At 43.0% G+C, this 22975-nt stretch overlaps 1 long non-coding RNA gene across 1 annotated transcript; it reads left to right on the forward strand.

The window, feature by feature from the left end:
- Positions 1-471: 471 nt before the first annotated feature.
- LOC128351353 (uncharacterized) lies at positions 472-13695 on the forward strand. The gene is made up of 3 exons (XR_008319727.1): positions 472-749; positions 7692-7781; positions 11941-13695. It is a non-coding gene; the product is annotated as an uncharacterized LOC128351353 (long non-coding RNA).
- Positions 13696-22975: the final 9280 nt, after the last annotated feature.

A 22975-nucleotide genomic window follows, 5' to 3' on the forward strand; every position in this document is an offset into this window, starting at 1 on the left:
TCTTTTTAGTTGTAGCTCTTGGGTATGCCAAATCATTTAGGACACGTGTATTTTACTCTGTCTGTGGAACTTGGTGTAGCGACCTGGACTTCATGTCTGTTTAATGTGTAGTTTTGCCCCTAGACACCTTTCTCATCTGAATCCCACTGAATCTCATCTGAATCTCATCTGAATCCCAGACTTTAAACTCCACACTCAGAGTACTGCTCCAGTTCACTAATAGCTTACAGACTCTGAACAACAAACTACCAAGATTTCTCACAAAACCACCCTAAACAAACTCCCTTGTTCAGTCTCACACAGGAGCTCTTGCGCTCAGCTCCTTCTTCTGTCCCAACCAGTCTCTCTCTTATCTCCTAACTGCCTGCCCCAGCTGTCACCACGTGCCATTACTTGAATCACCGCCCTGAACATTCCATATATGGTTTCCACGACGACCTCTGCTGGCTCACTCTCCAAGTACTGTGTACATCTCCTTACAGTAGTCTTTTGGGTTCACCACTTTGTATTGTCTTGTTCACTGGGATGGCTGATTATTGTGTTTTGGCTTTTAGGTACTGGTTTCGGATTTGCCATGGCATTATTATTTGTATTGTTGTGCTATGTTGCTCACTACCTTGATTGCCTTTATAAGGCAGAAAGGTGACATACAGATCATTTACTAGAGCAGAAGAGAATATCGTACTCAGTTTAACATCTGGAAGGAAACTTGTGAACATCACCTTTTGCAGAAGTGGCCCTTCTATGAGGTAGGGTGAGAGATGATCACCTCAGGCATGGGCATAATGAGGGGTGCAGGGGGTGGAAAGCTCCTGCCTTGCCCCACAGGCATCCCTGCTGCCTGCTGCTACCATTATTCCTCACCCCACTGAGACATGCTGTTCATTTCCCCCTCCTTGCCCGGTTGGGGCACAGCAACTGTGTAACACTTATATGCCACTGCTGCTGCTTCAGCACCAGGGCCTGAGAATGCTGAGCATCTCCATCCCAATGGGTGGGTGCCTGATATTGTCTTTCAGATCAGGCAGCAAAATGTCTTGGAGTGTCCCAACCTCTTGCCTCATTCTCCCCTCAGTCCCCAGCAACTGATGGCCCACATGATTTTCAGGGCAGCCATGGCTCTCCTCAAAACCAGTGACTTCCTCTCACTGCAGACACCTCAGTTTAACTTTAGTCCCATGATAATTTTTGTGGCAGTGTCACTAGAATATATTCAGGAAGGTGCAAGCTGTGTGGAAATGGACTGCACAGTAGAAAATGGGAATGTTGGAAGTGTGTACTTAGTACAGCAATGACAGAACATCTCTGAGATGAGATAGTTCCTTTTTTTAATAAGTAACCACTGTTTTTGTCATTATTAAATGATAGGTTCCCTTCATGCATCCATTGCTGTGGCAAAGAATCCATTAGCTTAACATGATGATTCAATTATCCCATAACAGACTTGGCAGAAATAGCAGTTATCATTAAAACATGCAAACCATCACTCAGCTACTTTAAACCATGTGAAAAGACCTCAAAATTCATTTCTGTAACTCTGTCACAGTGTTCACCCCCATCTTCTTTTCCCTGAAGGTAGTGAAAAATAATTTAGATTCTCACTATGGGAGGCTGGTGGATTTCGCACTCTTCCCAGCCTTGTATTATCAGGGAAATGAGAATTTTTGCCAGTTACTGATGAGATGTGGAAGAGAGAATTTTGGGCTCCCCAATGTAAAGCAATAGGGTTTTGGTCATTGGGGAATTAAACTTCAAAATGAAATTTGTTAATATTGATGTCAGCTAACTCGTTGGAGCTGTATATTTAACAGAAGCAGCTAGGTAGCAGTTTATAGGTCAAATCTTGAATTAATTGGTGTGAAGTTATATGAAATAATGGCACATATGGTGTTGGAAAGGATTTCTTTTCTATGTCCAAATGTATCCCTTGTCCCATGACACATCCTCAGCATGATTTAATTTGACTATTTCTTCTCTCTGCTTTGATATACCACAAAATGATACAGGTCAGTTTGCTAGGGTGTTGACTCTTGGATGGGAACTGAGCTGAAACACGTTCAGGTTTTTCTAGGCCTGCAATTCTGTGATTCAGGATTATGTTTGTAACTGCAGCAGAATTTGGTGGAGCAACCACATGCTTTTTTTCTGGGAATGTTACCCTGGTTTTTGTAAGATCTTGATGGTATACACTATTTCCCCGCAAACATTTCTGACTTAGGAATTGTAAATGGAAAATAAACTCCACTAAGGCTCTAATCAGCACTGAGATGCATGCACCTGTAATTTGTAAATTAGATGCTGAGTGGACACACAGAGTTGAACTGTTTCATACTTTCAATACCTATGAAAGCTAATGTCAGCTCTGAGAAACAGTGAAGGACTTTTAGAAATTAATTGTAAAACAATTGTACTAAGAAGTGAGATGCCTTATCTTTATGTTGTCCAGAATTCAACCAACTGCCATTGCTACTACAGATAAAATTTTGATTCTATATAAGGCCTTTCAAGGTTTCTCTCTCAAGAAGTGGATAGATGTAGAAGTCATTTGTCAAACCATTAATCTTTCCATGGTAGCATTCTGTACTTTGTAAGTGGAAAAAAGATGTTCAAAAGTTCTCTGTGGCATTTGTGTGCTGCAGAAGGTTCGGGCATAAGCACAGATGCAGAAGCACTTGAGTTAAGAGCCGTGGCCCAAAATGAGTCATACTTGTATGGATGCTGGACCCCTCTAGGCTGAATTGACATGTCCTCACAAAGGCCCATAGGATTTGCTATATGATCTTCTTAGAAGTGATTTTCTGATTAATAATGTTTCTCTCTCTGGAAATTAGAAGTACATTTCTTTTAGAAACACATAGTCAAATGCTTACTTGCAAAGGGTGATGCATGTATATGTTGATTGTATTTTCCTCATCCCAAGATATTAAGCCTATTCACACACGCAGCCCAACCCAGGCTAGGGCAGCCGAGCCTGGGTTGGGCTGCTCGTGTGCTGTGCCAGAATTGAGCACTATCCTGGTGCTGCCCTTCCACTCAACCCAATTTTTAACCGCGGCCTTTAGCCAGGGTGAAGGGTACATTCTGTTGTCGGGGTCATGCGTATGCTTAGGCTGCATGCAGCCGAAGCATACACACAGTTGGGTGCCTAAAGTGCCTGACTCATGGGAGGATCCCTAAATGCACTGCGCTGCTTGTTTTCCCAGCCTTCAGCTATAGCGCGGATTGTGTGGGTGTGCAGCAGCGCACCAAAGAGGGAACCACTGATCATCTAGGGCAGGCATCCCTAAACTGCAGCCCTCCAGATGTTGCTGAACTACAACTCCCAACATCCCTAGAAACAATTTTTTGTGGCTGGGTATGCTGGAAGTTGTAGTTCAGCAACATCTGGAGGGCCGCAGTTTGGGGATGCCTGATCTAGGGGGCAGGTAGGTTCTGCCCTACCTTCCCATACCAGCCCTCCCAGCCACAAAATAAGGCCATGTGCTTGACCTTATAATGTGTTTAAAAAGCCTGAATGTAAAATTTGCAACTGGGTGAGGATAAATACTCTTCAAACACCACCACTACCACCACCATCATCATCAGGATTATGTAAGGTTGCTAGGAAACAGTATAACTAATTTTTTTAGAAGACATGTCTTTTTTATTAGTTCTTTCAATATGATTTGGTACAACATTTACATCATAACTGCGCACCAGAAATCCTGTGTAATAACTGCTATTAGTCTATGTAATATCTGCTATATATCGGCATTTCCTTAACACAAAGGGCAGATAACTGTTCTAGTCCATGTTCATTTTAGTTCAGTGCTGTTTTTGAATATAGTTTTAAGTATACGTATAGCAACATAAGCATATGGTAGATGTGGCTCTTTAAAAGATAATTTATTACAATTTTGTATTTTTGTTCCCCCACTCCCTGCTCAACCAACTAAGAGATGGACCTAATATCAGAGGTTAAATTATTTGTCTTCTTTTTTCCTTGGAAAGTTGACAGAAGACTCCTCTCAAATACTAGACTATTGAACTCAGAATAAAAGCTTGCTTATTTATTCATTCAGTCATTCAGTCAGTCAGTTTATATACTGCCCTTCCTAAAGTGGCTCAGGGCAGTTTATATTAAAATCAAAAACACATAATACAACAATTAAAATTAAAAAACCTTTAAACCAGATTAAAATTAAAACTAGATATTAAAAGCCAAGCTAATAATATGGGTCTTTAGAGCTCTCCTGAAGGGCTCCTTATTCATCCAGTATAATTCATATCAAGACTCTCAACCTCCATATAACACCACCCCAATCATGATTAAAGGAATCTTACCATTGGAACAAATAGCATTGCACGATTATGGTCTGGTTCTTAGATGAGGAGGTTCCAGTTGAGATTTGGGAGCTGTGTACAGTCACAAAAATCAATTGTGTTGGCAGGGATGATGTCAGGCAGAGGACCAGGAAGTGATCATCTGCTGCAAGCAAACTCAGACGAGTAGCACAGATAGCCGACACTGGTAATCTGGGATTTGGTGTAGGGTGGAGGAGCTCTGCAGATCTAATTGTGAGAACCAGCCCTGTGTTAACACTGAAGGCTTCTACTGTGATTATAACTGACCATCAGTTATAGGCCTAAAGAGTATAACAAATAAAAACAAGATGGTCCAGTACATAATGCTACTTATAGGCTGAATTCAGACATATCATAGAACCGGGACCCCCAGTTCTGCTCCCCCTCGACCAGCTTCCCTGTCTGAATTCTGACATAAGTGCTGCCCTCCTCTCTGCAGTCTGCAAGACTGCAGAAAGGAAGGAGAGCTGGCTGCTGGGCATGCTCCTTTGATTGTCACAACAGCACAATCAAGACAGAGAGAAAGAGGAGTTTCCTTCCCTCAACTCCGGTCCCAGGGAAGGCTGCCTCCAGTTTTGCATTTGAACATAATGGAGGCAGCCACAAACCAGAGGCCAAAGCAGTGGACCTCACTTCAAACTGAGGGTCAAATTGTTGTTTGGTGAGTAAACCCTTGGTTTGAGTTAGGGTACAAACTGCAATTTCACTCATTTGGACATGCAGTTACATGAACCCCAGCCACATGTAACTCCAGTTTTGTGTAATGTCAGAATGCAGCCCTAGTTTAATCCTACATATTTTTATCCAGCCATAGGTCCCACCGACTTCAAAGAGACTTCCCTCCCATTAATGCTTAGGATTACAGCATTACATTGAAAGATTTGGGTTCAGATAGCCAACTCAGCTATGGACTGCCAGTGGCTTCGGGCATTATAACAAGAGCTAATGAATAGTTAATTTATTAATTCAGTCACCCACGTCAGTGCTTACCTTAATATCTGTTATTTTATTAACATATTATTATAATATCTGTTATAATCATTCTTTTGTTTTAAAACTTGCTGTAATAATTTTGTTCTATGCTGTTTAACTTTTTATGCTGCTAATATGAATTAATTAAATTATTAGAAATAATTTATATTTTAACATAAATTTTATTGACAAAATAAAATGTTGTGCAACCCCCAGGGATATATTTTGTGATGGCACAGAGGGCTTCCTGGGGAAGGGGGGTATGAAAAACAACTGATTTCCAATTGCCCTAGTGCAATTAGTTGGGAAGTCTTGTTAGCCTGATCTCTTGCTGTACCAGTGCATCCTTGCTGTGTATGTCAGCCATTATTGTTATCTTTTTAATTGTTTTATTGAAGTTGCAAGTAACCTGGGATACTGTTATAGTGGAAAGGTGGGATAATGTTTTAAATACACAAAAAATAAATACGTTTAGTTGTTATAAATCACCGCCTGGGGACTTTCCACATGGCACCTTGAAATTGCTTCACTGCGTCTAGGCTTGCTGTCCATTCATATGTTCTGGGTTTTGACACCATCTTGTATATTGGAACAGCAGGGTGCTATTTGCATAGCCACAGCCTTTTTTGGATCTTATCTTGGCATTCCAGGCTTAACAAGTTGTATGTGCATTGTGAATTAGTAGCTGGTTTTCTGAGTTTTGAGAACAGTTTGCAGGCTAGCTGGGATTACTCAGAAGTAAATGTTTTAGTTTAGGGGACTTCCTCCTAGGTAAGAGTGCATTGGATTGCAGCTGTAGAAGTGTGGCTTGCTTTTAGAAGTGTGTGTGTCAATTGCTGATTTTTCCTTTTTATTTGCACAAGTCCTCTGCCCTTGTGCAAATTCACTGAGGGGGAGGGGGAAAGGAGGTGAGGGAAAGCTGTCACTCCCCACTCCTTCCTTCTCTTCTCCCTCAGGGAAGTGCCCTGTGTGCAGATCCAGGGGTGGGGGTTGCTTGCTCTCCTCCTTTCTCTCCCCCCCCCCGAGCCTCAGTGAGGGAGGAAGTGGGGTAAAATCTGAAGCAGCTAACTCTAACTGGCTTCAAAATGCTAGGCCTACTGTCAGATTTTACCCCACTTTCTCCCGCACAGTCTGGAAAGCACTCTAGAGATACACATATCAGGTGGTACATAAATTAGATAGATAGATAGATAGATAGATAGATAGATAGATAGATATCAGAAGGAGATATTTATTACTTTTTACATATAACTCACTCCATCCTAAGGGCTTGAAGCATGATAAGAATTTGATCTTATCCCTAGCCATTAAACCTGTTTGAATAAAAACTGCACAGGGTTGGGCTTTAGTGAGTCTCCAGGAGCAGAGAATTCTGAAATTGGGAGTTGCTACTAAGAATGCCTGCCTATCTGCATGCCCTCGTGGTTCTAATTTCATGCATAGGTAATATATTGAAGGGCCTTCCCAGTTGATCTTAAAAGTTGTGATAAAATGTTGGGTGGAGGCTCTATTTTAGATGTGTTGAGCCAGGGGTGGAACTATAATTGAGCGTGCAGGTTCCAAGAACCCATGGGCTCCTGCCGCCGAGGCTGACTCAAGGCTCTCTAGGGCTGCCTTGCTCTCCTCCCCACACCCTGCTGGCTAGTCACTCCAGGGGCTGCTGTATGTCTCTGTGGCGGGGAGGCTGAGAGAATGAGAGGGAGGGAGGGAGAGGGCACACACCCACATGCCTTGAAGGAAGTGGCAGGAGCACTGAAGCCTCCAGCAGTGCCACAGAGTTCCCCTTCTACCCCTGCATGATCCCCATCCCCAGTGTCACACCACGTGAAGCACACCACCACAGGGGGGAGCCACCACTGCCACTTGGTGAGGGTGTCACCACCATCTTACTCGGGGGGTGGGGGTCACTGCAACCAGAGGAAGGGAGGGAGGGCACTGCTGCAGCTGCCGTTGTTGGGGAGAGGCCACTGCCCGTGAGCACATGGGCTGCCTATACCCTCCCTACGCCCCTTTGTTGAGTCCAGGACATTTAAGGGCTTTATGCTGTTGAAATGAATGCATAAGCTAGGGCTCTGATAATTTTATTGTGTGTTCTGCACATCCTGATTCAGCACAAGCTAGGATGGAGTATTCATATTTAAAAATCTTTACTACCATTGACCTTCATGTACACCAGTACAATCCAATAAGCAAATTTAACTGAGGTATACTTGCACTGGATTTAGATGAACTTGATTTGGTTGATTTCGGTAGGTCGAAAGGAACTTTAGTACCATTATTCTGATATAACTAGTGATTGTTATTCATATAAAATAGCTTGGACCTTAACTTGATGAGTAGATTGAGGCTCTCCTGCTTTCCCCTGCCTGCTGCAGCTGCCTCAGCCCCATCTGGAGCAGCATGAGATACAGTGTGGTTGGCTGACTTGGGAAGCGAGAATCAGCAAAAACCAGGGATCCTTTTCTGTGAGTAGAATGGAATTCCTCTCCCCTTATGGCTCTTCTGTATTTAAGCCCACATGATTTTTATTTTTATTTTTTAAAAACCATCATCAACATCCTGACTAATGCTGTGCCAATGCAAGCAAAAAGTAGCTCTTGAAGTGTGGATGCTCACATGGGAGATGGGAACAATGGAAATTTTTGCTGTTCCTCTGTCTGCCAGTCCCAGAAGTATACCTGAGGGTTGTATACCTGAAGGCAACCCAGTATACCTGAAGGCAACCCAAAAGTATACCTGAGTGTTGCAGGACCCTGGGGAACCTACTTTCAGGTTGCACAGAGCACTTATGTGGGGAAATGGGCTTGGCAAAAATCACCCCCACATGAATGTCAGTCAGAGGTGTATCTAGGGAAAATAGCGCCTAGGGCAAGCACTGAAATTGCGCTCCCTGTCCAAGCATCTGACACCCATCTTTCAGATAACTTTACAATAATATCAGCTGAAAAATACAAGTCAAGCTCGTTAATCTTTTAATATTTCAAAAACTATTTAGCAGTGGATGTAGCCAGACCTAAAAATGCTGGAAAACTACAAATTTCAGTATGCTGGGGCTCATGAAATACCCAAATACTATGTGGAGGTGTACTTGGAAAACTAAACAGAAGTGCCTGCCTAATTGTCTACTATGCATTGCAGCATCACTATTATATAAGTTTTAAAAATAAATGGAGAATTTGACTTTTCCAAGATACTCTGAAAATAATTAAAGGATATTCAGAGTAAACTGTGTCACTGCTTGGAATATATTCTAGTATTTCATAAAGACAGTTAAAATGAGAGAAAGAGAGCAAGAAACTCCCAGTGAGTCTTAATACTAAGGATTTCACACTGATTCAAAGACAAACTCACCATTAATAGCCATATTATTAAGACACCACATTTAACTCACTTATCATAAGAAGCAAAGTAAGAGCAAATGAATACAATCCTAGCTCATATGCTTCAGCTCAATATTCACAAGCCCTGATTCTCTGTACATAGTGCCAAACTAAATATGTGTACAGTGACTTATATAATACATATTTTTTAACCTGTAGCCCCTTCAGGAGGTTTTCTAAAGGCTGTGGAGGGGTCTGCAAAGGTTCCCCCTTACTGCGCTGGCCTCCAGGGCCTCACAGGGACCATTTGAGCATGTGTCATGGCCATTTTTAAAAATATATATATTTTTAAAAATGGCTGCTCAAAACAAAATGGTCACTGCGCATGCTCAAATGGCCTCTGTGGGGCGTGGCCTGGCCTAGGGCCTCACAGAGTCCATTTGAGTATGTGTCATTTTGTTTTTGGTGGCCATTTTTTAGATTTTTTAAATTTTAGAAAATGGCGCCCCCCTTCAAGTGGCGCCCGGGGCACGTGCCCTGCCTGCCCTACCCTAGATACACCCCTGATGTCAGTGCTTCAGAAGTGGGGCCACAGGCAATGCACACATGCTTTTTTTTGGTTACTTGCATGGGTTCAGTGTTTGTCAGGATGTCATCCATTATTCTGATATTCTCTAAAACAAAACAAAACAAAAACAAACCACAACCCATCCAGTTCTATTTCCATTGTCGATGTGCTGCTTTGTATTTGGTATGAATGTACAGTCATCCCTCATCAACCACAGTTTTACCAACCGTGGTTTTGAGTATATGCGAATGGGAAATCGTGACAGGTCTTGCCAACTGCAAGCCAAGTATCCACAGTTGGTGAGGTTTTTTTAGTGATGGCGGAGGGATCAGTGATTTGGGAGAGTTCAGAGGTTTGAACTTCTTATTCATCTTGGTGACCCTTGCTTACCTTGCTGTCACTTGCCAATTTAAAATGCCTTTGAGTGATTTGGGGGGGTTAAAAAAATTTCCAGAGGCCGATCTGCTCATTCTTTTTGGTGACTCTTGGCAATATTACACGATTTTTGGTGAGTTTTAGCATTTTCCCTTTATTTTTAGGTCTTTTTGTGGCCATGGTTCCCCTAACCCCATTTCCCATAGACTTAAATGGCTCCCCAACTGCATATTTGCCAACGGCGAGGTTTTGCTGGAATGGAACCTTCTCGGTTGATGAGGGATGACTGTATACTACTTATATGAAAAGTGACTGGAGTGGTTTTTGCTGAAAACAAACAAAACTTCCCAAGTTAACCCAATTTTTGTGCCAAGAAAAGTTGAATTCTGTAGCCTGTGCATATTATGAAAATTAATTAAATGCATACATTTATTTTGATTTTTTCAATTTCCTGCCCCAAATTTCTGCTAATCATTCCAAGAAGCTAGGCAGAGCCACCAGAGCTCTGCAATGCAATGTAAAACCTTCCTGGGAACCAGTGGAAGTCCTATTCCATCTCTCCCTGGCTTCTGGTGTTTCATGAGGCATTGTCCACAGCCTTTCAGGCCTAGCTACAGACTTATGATTATAAGAGTTAGAAACTTGGCTTTTGGAAAAAGAAATCTGAGATGGTCAGGATAATCAGTTCTGTGCACTGTACAAAATATTTGCCCTTGCACTTGTGATTGGAGAACCATGACAGACGTAAAGTCCAGACTACGCCTGTTCATATCCCTGTATATACATCTTCAGTATACCTATTATCCATCTTACAACAATTTAGATATGAGGGGTTATATCCACAAGAAACATTTTCAAGAGAAAAGCAGTTGTTTTTGTGCAACTTCTGTTCAATTCAGTGGTAGGAGATTGTCCACAGCATTCAAAATCATAAATCCAACATATTTGGTTTAACACATAAATCTAGTTACCCAAATCTAAGCACTGAATTGCATCAATATGTCCAAGCTGATTTGAAAGGCCATTACAGCTCCGCCTCTGTAAAAAGAAAGAAAAATATTGGGTCTGTATGCCTTCCTTTTCTTGACATGATACTGCATTACTTGCTTAGATTTTCATAACTATACATTTGTACAGTTTAAAGCCACCGAGGCCCATTAGGATCAGCTAGTCCAACAGTCATATATAATTTAACTAGTGCTTTTTCTTTAGTGTTTCAGTTCACTTATTTCTCTCCAAAGTGAAACTGTGCTCTTGTAAATATTACAAATGTTGGGCTAACAGTTTTTTGAAAAAATAACTAATGCAATTAAGTATGTCTCAAACTTATGAGACCCCAATGCAATGTAGAGGCGGCTCCTCATATGAGAGAGGAAGGAAGATGTAAACTGGAGACAGTGGTGAAAAAAATTAAAGTAGGCCAGCTGCACTGATTTCACAGCTGGCATGAGAAAAGACCACCGTACTCCAGAGGGAAGGTGAAGCGCCTGGGTACAGTACAGTTCATCTGGCAATGTGGCAATTTTGTTTACTGCTTCACCGAAGATCTTACATTTGTATTTATGCAAGTTGGGTGTATTGTCACTACGGTTCTCTCATGTCTGAGGAAGGGAAATTGAATTATTCTGCAGATGTGTGGCTGCAGTACATGAGTGTGAGGTTCGGTGATCATGCAATTATGTGTGAGATTTAATTAGGAGCTTTTGAAGGCCCCCTCTGTTTTATTATAAAAAGTGTTTTCATAATTCTGGCATGATACACACATTACACCTTTCCACATTTTTATATCTAGAAACAAAATAGCAACAGAACAAGAAACAGGTCTCTGATGCTTTGTCTCCCATGATCTTTCCTCTAGGATGGTAGAAGGGTTAGAAAGGAGTGAAGGTAAAGAGATCTGCTTTCTGGCCACACATCTTAAAGCCACATGGAGGAATCCTCACTAGGAGCCCATCCTTGTGCAATCCATCACCAAGGCATATACTGTACACTTTAGAGAGGACGTACCCTCATTCTATCATTTTATATTATGTTTCACATTTGACAGTTACAGCCATGTGGATTTTGGTCTTATAGGTGCCAACATTTGCACAGTACAGTATACCTTTTAAAAAGTATTTATAATGTAACTATCTCTGTCCAGGCGTCGGCAACCTTGGATCTCCAGCTGTTGTTGAACTACCTTGACTCTTCAGTAGTTCAACAATAGCTGAGGAGTCAAGGTTGCCTACCCTGGCTCTAAGATGTAAAACTAATGTTGCCTTCTGGGGATTAGTACACAATCCTTGATACAATATAGCTTGATTTTAAAAGTGTGCAGTTTAAGGGTGTGTTAATCTTTCATTTTATGATTCTTTGCAGAACATGGCAAACATATTTCCAGAACTAAAGTGATTGACTTCTTCATAGAAATGTCTGTGGGTTGAGTCATTATTTCTGCATCTTTTTGTATTTATGCTGCATTCTCCATGATGAAAAAGTCCTATGCTCTCACTTCAGATAAGCCAATATCATTAGACATCTTACTGACACTGTTTTTAGGCCTTTGGGAATCCAATCTTTCTTCTTTACACATGCATATACCAATATCTATCTGCTTATATGCTTGCCTCATCTCTCTGGTTACCCTGGAAAACAGTGGCTTGACTGGGATTGTGAATAAGGACTACTCTAATCTAGGTAGGCATACTGGCCCATTACAAGCCTGCAGGACTGCCAGAAAATGGACTATGACCAATGTAAGTTCAATGACTGCCTTTTGGATTTAGGATATCCTAGCAGAAAAGATATCTGTCTTTTCCAGGGACAGTTCCTATTCTTGCAGAAAAGGGAGGAATCAGTCAGGAATGACCAAGTCAGAGATGATAATAATGTTACAGGTTTTGCTTTATACTTGATCAAAGTCTGAGATTTGAACAAAATAAGGTTGATGTTCCCTAATAATCATTTGGTGTTATGGAATGTTACTTTTTAGAAGATGGTCTCTAGATACAGAGATCTCTCTGTAGAAAACCTTCATATGAACTTCTCACCTTTCACAGTGGAAAGTACACAACAGACTTGTTTGACACAGACTTGTTTGCTCAAAACTATATGCAGCCTACCAGGACGAATTGTGATCTACTAGGTGTCCATTCCTCTGTTTTTGGATTATCAGACAGGCAGCAAAAGTAGGAAACCTCTTGAGTCCCAGGTGGGCCACCATACATGACCGGTGGGCTGCATTCAGTGAAATGGATCACTAGTGCAGGCCTAATTGATCCCTATATGTTAATGTACTAGGTGTTGAGTTGTGGATGTAGCTCAGTAATAATGAAAATGATTTGCATGCAGGAAGTCCTAGGTTCTATCTTGGAGTCCTAGCATCTCCAAGTAGGGCTAGGAAAGAGTTCTGTCTGAAACCCCGGAGAGCTGCTTTCACTCGGTATACTTAATACTGAACAAGATGGACTGAATGGAGTCAGTATGAAACAGCTTCCTATGTTCCACCAAATGCTTCCTCTTTACACTGTGAAAGAATGAAAAATGGTAGCTTCATTTTCCTTTTGCAGGATGTTAAACCTGAAACTCTAATGAGAACACTGTGCATCTTTTTCCTGCTGGTCTCTTTATCTTCATTGCTTCCTGGCCATTGATAATGTGATATGGAGATTTTTAATGCTCTTTAAACACTGATCTTGCTTTTAATTGCCCATTGATCCTAATGTGTAACTCTCAGCCTTGCCTCAATGAAATATATATTACTGGATATTGGTAAATCTATACACCATATTTTTATGATTTGTTATCCCAAAGGGATTTAGGAAAGCCATTATACATTAAGTTGTTTAGTCTGATTAATAGCTTTATGCTATCACTTTACTCTTTCATAAATGAAAATGGCAGCCTCACATTTTACTTTATCTTATCTATGTCTACATTATTATTATGGAACACTTAATGATCCTAAGATGGCATCCTTCATTTTGAATGTAGGAATCCTAGTCAATGAGTGGAAATAAAACAAATGGAGAAAAGCAGCTTGAAAAAAATAAAAATGTTGGTTGAAAAGTTAAAATTCCTGTCCTAATGTTCTTTAGAAAGCATGAATGCACACGCTCAATTTCAGTAGAATGATTTCCCAGTGTAGAATTAAACATGTTTATAAACTTCAAGTTTTGTTGGTGTCATTTCGTGTTTAAGGGTATGAGCTATGATCAGGATCCCACCCCCCTTCCAAGTTCAAATCTCAGCTCAACAATAAATTAACAGGATGCCCAAGGGCAAGCTATTATCTTCCCCCCTGTTCACCGTCTGCATTATGGGGTTAGCAACTCTTACCTAATTCACATGGTGTTTATAAGGATTATGGTCAGGTTGTTCTATCAGCAAATACAGAGACCTTCATCAACAAAAGCATGTAAGCCAAGTAAACTGCACACCGACTTAAGTTGTTGGTGGCAACATAAACCAAGTGAATCTGCATTTCAGAGTGCCATACTTTCAAGGACTCACATATAGGTCTGGTTCAGATGATCAAAGGCATTGCCAGGATCGCCAGGATCCCTGTGGAAGTGTCTGACCATATTGAATGTGTGCACTTCAGTTTGGGGACCAGGGATAGACTGGGACTTCTGTTGGTGTACCGATCACCCTGCTGCCCTATGGAGTCCCTAACTGAGCTGACGGACTTGGTCACAGGTTTGGTGTTGGAGTCTCCCAGCCTTGTGGTGCTGGGGGACTTCAATGTCCATTTTGGGGCCAATTTGTCTGGGGTAGCTCAGGAGTTCATAGTGGCCATGACAACTATGGGCCTATCCTAAAGGGTCTCGCGACTGATGCACATTTCAGGTCAGACCCTTGATCTGGTCTTTCACCCTGATCAGGGTGGTGTTCTGTGGGTGAGGACTCCTGTGATTTCCCCATTGTCATGGATGGACCACCATCTGGTTAAAGTTGGACTTACAACCACATCCCACCTCCGCAGGGGCAAAGGGCCCATTAGAATGGTCTGCCTGAGAAGGTTATTAGATCTAATAGGGTTCCAAGAAACCTTGGAGGGATTTAGTGTTTGCTCTGCTGGTGATCCTGTTGATGCCCTGGTGGAGAACTGGAACAGCAAACTCACCAGGGCAGTAGACATGATCACACCTAAGCGTCCTCTTTGACCCGCTTCAAAATTGACCCTTTGGTATATGGAAGAACTACGGCAGCTGAAGTGGCAAGGTAGATGACTGGAGCACAAGTGGAGGAAGACTCAACTTGAATTTGACAGATTACAACATAGAGCACATTTGAAGATCTGTGCTCTAGCAATACGGGTGGCAAAGAAGTGATTCTTTTCGGCCCGTATTGTGTCAGCAAGTTCACATCCGGCGGAATTATTCAGGGTTGTGAGAGGGCTAGTGAGTGCCCATCCTCTATTGAATCAGAATTTGGAACCATCTATTACCCGCTGTGATGTGTTTAATGAGTTTTTTGTTGATAAGATCTCTTGTATTCGGGCCGTCTTGGATTTAGACCCCACAATTACTACAGTGTCTGATTAGAGGTGTCCAGCAACCCCTCTTATGTGGTTAGGCTGAATCAGTTTCAGTTTGTGACTCGTGAGGATGTAGACAAGCTGCTTGGAGTGATGCGGCCTACCACCTGTTCTCTTGACCCTTGCCCGACATGGCTAATACTATCTGGCAGGGAGGTTGTTGTAGAAGGCCTCATAGAGATGATAAATGCTTCTCTGAGGGATGGCAGGATGCCTCCTTGCCTTAAAGAGGCAATTATTAGACCACTTCTGAAGAAGCCTGCCTTGGATTTCTCAGAGTTGAGCAACTATAGGCCTGTCTCCGACCTTCCATGGCTGGGCAAGGTAATTGAGAGGGTAGTGGCCTCGCAACTCCAGGCAGTCTTGGACGAAACTGATTATCTAGACCCATTTCAGACCAGCTTTTGGGTGGGCTATGGGCTTGAGACTGCCTTGGTCAGCCTGATGGATGATCTCCAGTTGGGAATTGACAGAGGAAGTGTGACTCTGTTGGTCCTTTTGGACCTCTTGGCGGCTTTCAATACTATCAACCATAGTATACTTCTGGAGTGTCTGAGGGGGTTGGGAGGCACTGCTTTGCAGTGGTTCCACTCTTACCTCTTGAGCAGATTCCAGATGGTGTCTCTTGGGGACTGTTGTTCTTCAAAAACTGAACTTTGGTATGGAATCTCTCAGGGCTCCATATTGTGTCCGATGTTGTTTAACATCTACATGAAACCGCTGGGAGAGATCATCAGGAGATTTGGTGCAGGGTGCTATCAGTATGCTGATGACACTCAAATCTATTTCTCCATGTCAACATCATCAGAAGAAGGCATAACCTCCCTAAATGCCTTCCTGGAGGCAATGATGGGCTGGATGAGAGTTAACAGGCTGAGGCTGAATCCAGATAAGATGGAGGTACTTATTGTGCGGGGTCAGAACTCAGGAGATGATTTTGATCTGTCAGTTCTGGATGGGGGTCACACTTCACCAGAAAGAACAGGAATGCATTCTGAGGGTGCTTCTGGACACAAATCTCTCCCTGGTGTCCCAGGTTGAGGCAGTGGCCAGAGGTGCCTTTTATCAGCTTCAGCTGATATGCCAGCTGCATCCATTTCTTGAGATAAATGACCCCAGAACAGTAGTACATCTGCTGGTCACCTCCAGAATTGATTACTGCAATGCACTCTATGTGGGGCTGCCTTTGTACATAGTCCAGAAACTGCAGTTAGTCCAGAATGCGGCAACCAGGTTGGTTTCTGGGTAGACCATATCACTCCTATCTTAAAAGATCTACACTGGCTGCTGATAAGTTTCTGGGCAAAGTACAAGGTTTTGCTTATAACCTATAAAGCCCTAAACAGCTTGGGACCTGGGTATTTAAGAGAGCATCTTCTTTGCTATGAACCACACCACCCATTGAGATCATCTGGAGAGGTTCATCTGCAGTTGCCACTGGCTCGTCTGGTGGCTACTTGGGGATGGACAGGCCTTCTCCTTTGTTGCCCCAAGGCTTTGGAACACACTTCCTGCTGAAATAAGAGCCTCCCCATCTCTTACAACTTTTAAAAAGACAGTCAAGATGCATTTGTTCACCCAGGCTTTTAATTGGACATTGTTTTAATGGTGTTTTAATAGTTTTAATGTTTTAAATTTTAATTGTTGAAATGTGTTAATCTTTTTATTGGTTGTTTTTATTGTCACCCAGAGAACTTGCATTTTGGGTGGTATTAAAATGTGTTAAATAAATACATAAATAAATAAGTATTAAAAATTGCAGCAGTCCTACATGTGATAATGTCAGGGCTGCTGGTGTGAACACCCCCCCCCCCCGACATCACTCAAAAACATATGGTCATGATTGCAACATGTCCTTTGCTCATGTGAGAGGGGAGATCATCCAAATCATCCCTCTACTTGTGCTAGAAAACAAGGTTGCTAGAAAATAGTCCTTCAGCTGGTTTGGGTGTACATGAAAACTGGGCGATTCCTGTCCTGAAACATAATGGCAGTGTTCACATCTGTGGGGATTACCAATGTACTATAAATAAGGTACTAAACAAGACTCATGACCAGTTTCTGCCATTTAACAGTTATTGTGTGTTCTTAAGGGAGGGAAATCTTTCTCTAAAGCTGACTTTATTCAAAGTTATCAGTAATTGATATTGGATAATAATGCTGCTGATATGTAAACCATCAAGGAGCTTTTTGTGTGAAGCACCTCCAAATAGGGCTGAGACTCCTGCCTGCAACCTTGGAGAAGCTGCTGCCAGTCTGAGTAGACAATACTGAGCTATATGGACCAAGGATCTGACTCAGTAGAAGAAGACAGCTTCCTATGAAATATGAATATAGGAGTATCAGGGATCTTTCAAAGGCTTATGAAAGCACTGCTGCTAGCAGATATTCCTGGGTGGTGGTCTATTTTGATGATGTAGTATTCATGCACAACTCACTAAGCAACTCCAGAAAAGTTCAACAGAAATCTAGTCAATCAGACATCACATTCAAAAAAAAGAAATGCCAGCTGGTGTCAATCTGCAATACCAGATCTATACATCTGGCATCCATCCAAAATAAAACAAGGTAAGGTTGATTCATGGTGCCCCTAGACCAAAATGCAGACATATTATTTAAAATATTTATATACTAGTTTTCTACAATAACAAAATTTTCAAAGCTGTTTACAGAGCATATATAGCCCTATTCAGGAGTTCTGACAAAGCAAGGAGAGTGCCATCAAGTCCTGCCTCCACACTGACAGGCTGCCCTGCCCCCTATACCACTACAACAACAAATATTTATATACTGCTTTTCAAAAAAAAGTTCTCAAAGTGGTTTACACACACCAAATAATAATAAATATAGATGGCTCAATGTCCCCAAAGGGCTCACAATTTAAAAAGAAACATAAGGTAGACACCAGCAACAGCCACTGGAGGGATGCTGTGCTGGGGCTGGATAGGAACACAGTTACTCTCCCCCTGCTAAATATAAGACAATCACCACTTTAAAAGGTGCCTCTTTGCTCAGTTTTCAGTACAACATTTGTCTATGGAGACAAGTAGAATACTTGGGGAGATATTCTTCCCAAGATGTGGAATGTCAGAGTGCCAGTCATTCTGCTTCTCCAGCAGCATACCTCACCCAACTGGAGGTTCCAAAGCACAGAAGGGCATTCACTTTGGCTCGCTGTCATGGCCTCCCTTCAGCAGTGCTAGAAGGCTGTTATAGAAGGACCCCATTTGCAGAGCGACTATGCCCCTGTGGCCTGGGGCAGCTGTAGCAAAACTACTGAGCATGTTCTCCTCTACTGTTTGTCCTATAGAGACATACGCGCCTCCCTCATCCTTCCATGGCTAAGCAAGTATCCAGGTTGTCAGAGCCAATTCTACAGCTCCTTGCTACTCTCTAAGCCTGCCATCACATATAGTGTCGCCAGGTACTGTGCGGCTGCAATCAGCATTCATCGGCGGATGACAGGCAGTGAGTCCTATCAGTCTTAATCTGACCCTCAGTGACTCTGGGTGGGCCCTACAATTGCTCACGCGCCTCCCTTTTTTACTGTTCCTTATAAACTTTAATCTGGCTGTTTTCCAGTTTTATTACTCAGGCTTTTATGTATTTCTGTCTTCCCATGTCTTCTAATCTTTTTACATCCATTATGCCCCCCCCCCTTATGCCTTTCATGCATTTTTATGACTTTTATTACTTCTCAGGCTTTTAGGCCCTCATGCTTTTGGTGTATTATCTACTATTTTTAGTATTTTTAATCCTTTTAGTATTAATATGTACTGTTTTGTATGTAATCACTTTTTATCTACTCTCACTTTTAACATGTAATCACCCTTATACTTTATGCTGGTCTATGGCTGTAATAAAGATGGATTGATTGAGTGCTAGTCTTCCTTATCACAGGGAAAAATTCCCCTAGTACAATGTTTGTCTCCTCAAGTCTATTCACTTATTATATTCAATGCATATACAATAAGTATACAGTATATACACGTTCAGATCCATGTGCACATGCAGTTATTCACATCATGTTCAAACATGTACAATAGGGATGTGCATGGAACCAGCTGGCCCGGTTCGGTTCAAGTCCAAACTAGACTCGAACCTGACTGGATCAGTTCAGTCCAGCACCCCCTTGAACCCGCCCCCCCTCTTCGGTTTGGTCTGGGGTTGGTTCATGAATTTTGTTTAAACATGTTTTTTTTTTGCCTTTTCCCCTTTGGAGAAGGTTGTTGAGATAGCAGGGGGGTCCGCGGAGGTTCCCCCTCCCTGCTGCCGGCCTCCATTATCACCCCCTTTCAGCCAGTTCTCTGGCCCGTTTGGGCCTTCATAGCTCGGTGCAGTGTCCATTTGGGACACCGTCTTGCATGCGCAAATGGCCTCTGCGTGGCTGTGTCCAATCTTTTTATTTATTTATTTAACACATTTCTATACCACCCAAAATGCAAGTTCTCAGGGCGGTTTATAAAATAGCCACTGCACTGAGCTACGGAGGCCTGAACCAGCTGAACCGGTCAGAGTGGGTGATAATGGAGGCTGGACTGGGGAGGGGGAACCTCTGTGGACCCCACCACCACCTCGACCTTTACATTAAAAAAAATTGTGAACAGTCGGGGGTTCAGTCTGGGGCCAGACCGAACAGGGGGTGGTTCGGTCTGGCCCTGAACCTGTTTGACATTGAGCCAGTTTGCATACCCCTAATGTACAATAGTACACTTATCTATACCCTGCTTTTGGGGGTTGGTTGTACCCAGGCTCACTTTTAAAATGAAGGCATGTACACAACAAGTTGTTCTAGTAAGAACTGATCAGCCTACTTTCCTTTCACTGTCTCTACATCTAGACTAAATTTGGTGCAAATCGAGGTTCCCAAGTTAAATCTCTTGCGCCTCAAATGTTCATATGTCTGCAATCTTGGATTGGGTTGGATGTCATCATTAGAAACTGTAGCATTGAGGTGTCCCTGTGTGCCACTCACTACGGCTGTTCCAAATTTGGTTCAAATCAGTTAGACAGTCATCAAGTTAGTGCACTTGTGCCTCAAAAGTTTATGCACCCACCATCTTGGGTCAGGGTGGGTGACATCATCACAAACTACACCATTGGGACATCCCTATGTGTCCATTCAGCTGTAGAAAATTTGGCTCAAATCGGTTAGATTGTCCAGAAGTTGTGGACAAGTTGTGGACTTGTGCCTCAAATGTTTTTGTGTCCACCATCTTGAATTGAGGTGGATGACATTATCACAATCTTTGCCATTGAGGTGTACCTATGTGTCCCTACAGCTGTAGCAAATTTGGTTCAAATTGATTAAACAGTTCACAAGTTAGCTCACTTGCAGTGCGGAACCACTCACTTATGGTTCCGCCATCTTGTATCAGGGTGGATGACATCATCACAAACTACACCACTGAGGTGTCCCTGTGTGCCACTCACTACAACTGTACCTAATTTGGTTCAAATCAGTAACAGTCCATGTTAGCCCACTCGCATCTCAAATGTTCACACATCCACCATCATGGATGGGGTAGATGACATCATCACAAACTACACCATTGAGGTGTCCCTGTGTGTCTCTCACTGCAACTGTACCTAATTTGGTTGAAATTGGTTAGGCAGTCCACAAATCAGCCTGCTTGCACCTCAGATGTTCACGTGGCTGCCATCTTGAATTGGAGTGGATGACACCATCACAAACCACACCATTAGGGCATCCCTATGTGTCCCTACAGCTGTAGCAAATTTGGTTCAAATCAGTTAAGCGGTTCACAAGTTAGCCCATTTGTACCTCAAATGTTTATGCATCTGCCATCTTGGATCGGGATGGATGACATCATCACAAACTACAACATTGAGGTGTCCCTATGTGTCCCTACAACTGTACCCAATTTGGTTCATATCGGTTGAGGCATTGTGATGCTGATAGTGGGGGACACAGGGACACATGCACAGAATGCTGGGTGATCTCATAAGCCTACTGGAAAGTAGGGATGTGCACGGAACCGTGGTCTGGCGGTCCAGCACTGGTGTGGTGGGCTCTTTAAGGGCGGGAGAGGGTGTACCCCCCCCCGTATTTCCCCCGCCGGTGTGTTCATTTAGTAAAGCTTTTGGGGCAGCAGGATACCTCCCTGCCGCCCCTTCCCCCAGTCGTCGGCAAAAGGCTTCAAAAAGCCTTTTGCGCATGCGCATGTCACGTGCGCACGTCACGTCTCCATATCATGTGCGCGCGTGCATTGCAGAGATTTGACGTGCGCACGCACAAAAGGCTTTTTGAAGCCTTTTGCCGACGACTGGGGGAAGGGGCGGCAGGGAGGTATCCTGCCGCCCCAAAAGCTTTACTAAATGAACGCACTGGGGGGGACGCGGGGGGGGGTAAGTACACCCTTCCCCGCCCTTAAAGAGCCCCCCACACCAGTGCCAGACCACCGGACCGCCCTCATGTCCGGACCGGTTCAGAGGCCTTCAGAATGGCCTCCGGACCGGTCCAGGCTCATCCCTACTGGAAAGTAGGCTAAAAGAATGTACATGTGAGATCCTTGTATGCTCATACAATGTAATGGCCTTGTTCTCATGACCAACAGCTGAAAAGGAGGAATGTCTAGTCAGGCTCCAAGCCCTGTGCGCACTCCTGAGAAACAGTCATGTGTCAGCCCAAATCAAGGTAGGAGGATAGGGGAGAGACAGTAGGCCCATTCACATGTTATGTTCAACACTTGTACAATGAGTGTAGAGTGTGCATAGGTACAGATCTGTACACAGGTACAGTCATTCACATGTTATGTTGAATGCAGATACAGAAGTACTCTTCCTGTCTGTACCATGCATTTGAAGGGCCTGGATCCAGGTTCACTTTTAAAATAAACACAGGTACACTCATTCACACCAGCACATGTATGAGTGTATAGACATCTGTACACTCATACAGCATAATGTCTGAATTGGGTTAGTGTGCTAACCGTGATCTGGGTAGGATGGTGCAGGCTGTGCTTTTTCTTTACTTTCAATACAAGGCTGGGTACATGATGTGGGCTGACCACATCCTACCCAGATCACGGCCAGCACACGATCCCTTCCCCCTCCTACCTCAGTTTTGCCAGCATACAACCATTTCTCAGGATCCTGCATGGGGCATGGAACCTGACTGGCTGCTCCTCCTACCCAGCTGTCAGACATGAAAACAAGCCCAATGTCTGAACAGGGCTTCAGACAAAAACTGTACCCAAGAACAGCATGGGAGCAGAATTCCAGCATGTGCCAGTGAATGGTGGGGCTTACAGGTGTGTTCTCATGGAAGCTATACTGGGGTACAGTGCCCACAAATTGAAACATGCCTGAATAAGGTTAATGAATTGGGTGTACCCACTTCCCTTTTGCCCTGTGTTAGAGGGTGATATATATATTCACCTATATTTCTCATGGGGTTTATTCCTATCTGTTGTTTTATGGCAAACAACACTTCTACTGCATTTCAGCTCTTGTTGCAATTTTCAGGTTGAGTGCTATGCCTGAGAATTGGGGTGAAGGGAAGTTGAGGTGGCTACAAGCCATTCAACAAGGCAATTTGGCTTTGTGAATTTGAGTCCTTGTTTCATTATTAGATCTTTAGTTGCTCCATCAGACACGAGACACTTGTAAAGACTGTGATCGCAGTCCCTTTTTCCTGGGCCGCTTGCCCATGTTGTGAATATGTGTGTCTGACAAGGTACATTGTTGCCTGCTGTTCTACAAACAACACAATTCAGAGCCGAGTCAGAATATTTAGTGTCCACCACCTGGGAAACATAGCTCTTGCCATATGCTCTGAAGGGCTGAAATATGTTGATTGGCCTGCGTTTTCCTCATGTTGCTGTGTTTACAAAAACAGAGTAATTGGCCAAT

The sequence above is a fragment of the Hemicordylus capensis genome, chromosome 3 (genome assembly GCF_027244095.1).
Source record: "Hemicordylus capensis ecotype Gifberg chromosome 3, rHemCap1.1.pri, whole genome shotgun sequence".
Classification (NCBI taxonomy): Eukaryota; Metazoa; Chordata; class Lepidosauria; order Squamata; family Cordylidae; genus Hemicordylus; species Hemicordylus capensis.